The sequence below is a fragment of the Pteropus alecto genome, unplaced genomic scaffold, assembly GCF_000325575.1.
Source record: "Pteropus alecto unplaced genomic scaffold, ASM32557v1 scaffold166, whole genome shotgun sequence".
NCBI classification, from domain to species: domain Eukaryota; kingdom Metazoa; phylum Chordata; class Mammalia; order Chiroptera; family Pteropodidae; genus Pteropus; species Pteropus alecto.
Window position 1 is genome coordinate 4,534,980 of NW_006439757.1, and position 4,881 is coordinate 4,539,860.

Sequence of the window (4,881 nt, forward strand, 5' to 3'; positions counted from 1 at the left end):
AAAAAGAAGTCGTGGGTTCTCTCTGATTGGAGGTTTTTTAAAAAACCGGTTAGTAATTGGCTTAGGTAGTTTGCATGTCCTGGCACAAAGGCAGAGGTTGATGACCTCCGGGCCTCACTTAGGCATATTCCTTTTGCTTCGATGGCAAATAGAATCAGAAGGCAGGAAGGGAACAGGATTGTTTTCCCCACAGGAAAAACGTTTGTGATACCGGGGGGTGGGTAAGAGATTAGAGTATAGTATACAATCCTTAAAACACATTTTACAAAGCAAAAAAGATTAAGGCATTGAAATATATAAAGAAGGAAAGAATAAACTTCCAAGTGATAAAATGCCAAAAATTAAAATAGAACTCCTATTTTAGCACTCTTAAATTCGGACCTTTCTTCCTCTTTAACAGTTCTGTCGCAAGAAGGAAAGAGAAGGAATAATTCCAGTGCTGACTGTGGCCTAGGAGTACCTGCAGATTTTGGCTAAATGTTGTAAGAACACTAACCTCAAAGTAATTTTCTTTGTGCTCCAAAACTCTTACAGCACACTTCCATATGCATGGCGTTATTTATTTTCTAGATAGTAAATGTTAACTTCTTGAAAGGAAACTGTGACAGAGCTGTTTTATTATAACTATCTTATTATTTTCACATATTGAGAATAATAGCTCTCCTGACTCTTTAAAAATTAAGTCTTTGGCAGAACCCAGGTTATAAAAAGCAGAGGCCTCTGCTGGCTGTTTCTAAAACAACTTTTTTAGTAAAGAAATGCCTAGGAAGTAGATAAGAGTTCTGTGAGTTAGTAAATTTGGTTGATAGCTCCCTCTCCCCCAAAAGAATGTCTCTTTATTATAAGACTAATACATTGCCTCCCCTTAAAGCCACGAGAGGGATTAGTGGAGGCCAAAGGGTATGATGTGTATGTAGAGAAGGGGCTCCAGAGGGAGAAAGCCTTGGCTTGGAGTTTTCTTCCTTCACTCTCTAGCTGTGGTCCCTTGTGGCAAGTAACCCGACCTCTCTATTTCTCAGTGTCCATCTCTAAGAATAATAATACCACTTACCCCATCAGTCTCTTGCAATGATTAAATGAGATGGTGGTGACGGAATTGCAATTTGAACTATCAGGCAGCGGGTTTCTATCCTTCTAAAAGCCCCTGGACAACCTATAGACAACTAAACTTTATTTCAGTCGTGGGTGCTGAAGGCTCAAAACTCTGCCTCCCACTCCTACTCTCTAGCCACACACACAGAAGCCAGCACAGACACCTGGACCTAGGCCATTCTTGGCTTAGGATAGAACGACCAAAGCAGCGGTGGTTTTCAGCCTCTGTAAAGACTGGATAAAGATTGGATAAAGCTGCCTCGATTCTTTGGCTCCTTGCAGGAAACTAGTGCAGTGCTACAAATTATCTCTTTTCTCCTCACCTAAGGCATAGTTTGTGTAAAAGAAGTAAGCTGCAGAGTACATTTAAAGGAAGGAAGTTCCCTGGTTTCACTAGACTAAATCTGGCACATTAAAAACGCATGGAGGTTATAAATAAACACCTTAAAAGTGCAGGAGAAATTTGGGCTCCTTTTTTCATTCGTATCTAGTAGTTTTGAAACTCAGTTGTGTCTCCCACTGTGATTCAGACATGTGTGGCATATCAGTTGGCATGGGGAAACTACACATGCATGTTGGCAGAGAACCTGGACTAGAAAAGACAGACTGTTAATATCATATACCCTGCCCATCCACCCATCACCACTTCCCCAGCCCTATAGTTTCGAGCCCCAGGGAAAGAAGTACAGGCAAATACTGATGGAAATATTTGCATGTATTATTCTGTGAGATTCTGAGGCACCAGCAGTACACTTTGGTTTCCAGGCAAGGAAATGTGATGTAGGGTTAAGGAGCATCCCATTCACCCCACCAATTCCAGGTGTTGGCCATTTTGGAAGCACTGGTGGGTAGCACTCCTGGCATGGACCTCATGGAAGCAGCAGCAGCAGCAGTGGGCTCAGCAGTGAATTACCTTTAAGTTTCTGCACAGATGGAAAACATCTATGAGAGAGGCTAGTGTGTGGCTACCAGAAATGACTGGGTTATAGCACATGAGTGACAAGCCCTGGCATCCCTGTGACATAACTGAATGCTTTTGAGAGGTGCTGGAGGTCTTGTTTTATGCAGAAGAGAGTAAGAGTCAGCAAAATCTGAGTCACTCCCACTAAAGCGTGCTTGGTACCCATAGGCTGGTGAAACTCAGGAAAATGTAGGTTGCACAGCCACTTAGCATTTATTAAAGACCCACTAAAATGCCATTCACTAAAGCTGGGTTCTGTGGGGGGTATTCAGTGTCTGAGGCACCGCTTGGCTCAGTAATGTCTCAATAAGTATTGAATGAATGAATGATTGAATGAACAAATGAATGAAAATATTAAGCTGATAAAGTAGAATGTCTAGACCAGTGGTCCTCAAAGTGTGGCCCTTGACCAGCATTATCGGCTTCACCCAGGAATTTGTTGTAATGCAAATCATTGAATCCCACCCCAGACCTACTGAATTAAAACTCTTGGAGGGAGGCTCTGTATTGTAACAAGCCCTCCAAGTAATTTGATGCATGCGAAAGTTTGAGAACCGTTGCCCTAGAAAAGGAATCCCAAAAAGAATGGGCAGGCCAGGAAGAAAGAAAAATGCCAAAAGAGGAAGGATAGAATAAAATGAAAGCTGTGGAGAGACTCAAAAAAACACTTGCAGTTTACCCTTGACTTTTCTGTGCCTTTTTCTCTTTACTAGAGTTCCATTTCCTCCTCAACACTTCGCCTATTGGTTAGAAAAGACAAAATGTTACTCTCACATACTCTGCCCAGCCAGGCATCCTCACCTACCTAGCCCTAGAGATTCTAGTCCCTTCTCAAAGCAAGGTCATAACATGTAAATACTAGGAAAAGAAGAAATTTGAGAGAGACTGCAATTCACAACCCATGGAATGAAAACAGGAACACTCATGGCTGGGTGTGGAGGGGCTATCAAGGAAAATTGTGAGAAGAAATCAAATCTACAGGCCATCCCCAGTTCTGTACCCGTAAAGACGCCTTTTATAGTAAAATCACACTGTTGTCCAAAAGGCAGTCATAGGGTTCCCATGGCCACGTGTTTTGCATAGACAAAAATTACGAGCCAAAAAACTTTGTTGAGAAGCCTAGATGCGTTCCGAAATTTAAAAGATTAGCAGATATGAAGCAGTGTAAACATGGAAGTAAATTAAATATTTTGATAAGAATGAACATGCTTCTCTACATATAATTCATTTTTCCACAGGAAATAACCCATGCTTTGGTTAAGAAAGCCCATTATTTGCAGTTCTTTGGAGAATGAAGACTGAGGTCATCACCAGCTCAGAGGCAACACTCCTTGTTTTAGCTTTGTAGTGACTGCTTACAATATAGAGATAGCCAGACAATATAGTTTATGACAGTAAATCTGCATTTACTTCAGTTGTGTTGAAGAATTTGTAAATAAAATATTTTTATCTCAGGTAGGTGCTTTTGGCAAGTGCTATGGACTGAATGTTTATGTCTCCTCAAAATTCATATATTGAAACTCTGAGGGCCCGTATGATGGTATTTGGAGATGGGCCTTTGGGGAAGGGTTTGGGTCATGGAGCTAGAGCCCTCACAAGGGAATCGATGCCCTTGGAAGAAGAAACAAAAGACAGCTTGCTTCATCTCCTGCTCTGTGCCACACAAGGACACAGCAGGAAAACAACCATCTGCAAACCAGGGAAACAGCTCTTACCAGAATCTAACCATGTTCTCACTCTGATCTCAGGCTTCATGCTTCCAGAACTGTGAGAAATACATTTTTAGTGTTTAAGCCACTCAGTCTATGGTCATTTGTTATAGCAGCCTGAACTAAGCCACAAAGATACTTAATTTTGCTTAGTTTCCTCATCTGAAAACAAAAACAAAAACAAAAACAAAACAGAATTATTGTATCTAGTTCACAGTGTTGTTCTAAATAGGTTCTATGGGAAGCACTTAGCACAGCATTGATACACAGTAAGAAGTAATAGCTCATTCACTTGCTCTCTTTTTCTTGCTAGGATGATGCTGACGACTAAACACTTTCTAAAGAGACCATAAGAAAACACAGATGGATAAAACAGTGGTCAATACATAATTTCAAGTTCAAGAAATAGTCCTCAGTTGTACTAAGTTACTATATGCAACAAGTTATCCGGAATTTGCTCATTATCTCCTTCTATACTCAGCAAAGGACTTAAAAGAGAATATAGAGTATATTCTATTTGCTACTTTGGATTCAAATCTTTGGTCATTTTGCCTTTGATATTTAGAATTAATTTACAGTAACCACTGTGAGGCTACAGTAAGGTGAGTCCTTGGCAATGTACAGCAGGTACTCGAATAACATTATTTCATTCGACATCATTTCGTCATAACTATAGGAACTTAACTCTTGTTTTTATCAATTAGCCTATGGTAAAACTGGTTTATTATTCATGGTTTCACTTAAAGTCCCAGAAGCTATCTATGACATTAACTGAGGACCTACTATAATCAAACTCAGGGGGCATTTGTCATAGGAGGCATTAAGTGTAGATCACACATTGAAAAATTTCCCCTCAGGTGATCTGACACTTTCAGGTTCCTAAGATACACTCCACTCGGGTTTCTGGCAATATTACCAGAATGATAGTGACTGATGACAATAGTAGTGCAATAGTTTATTGTTTGTTTTACTATTCTTAATAATAGCACTCATAGGGTTAATGCGAGTATTAGATGAGTTACTAAGAGCCCTTAATATACCACCCCCCCCCCAAAAAAAAGATAACTTTGTCATTAACTAGACACTGTGGTGGGGAAAAACAACTCTTAGAACTATTTA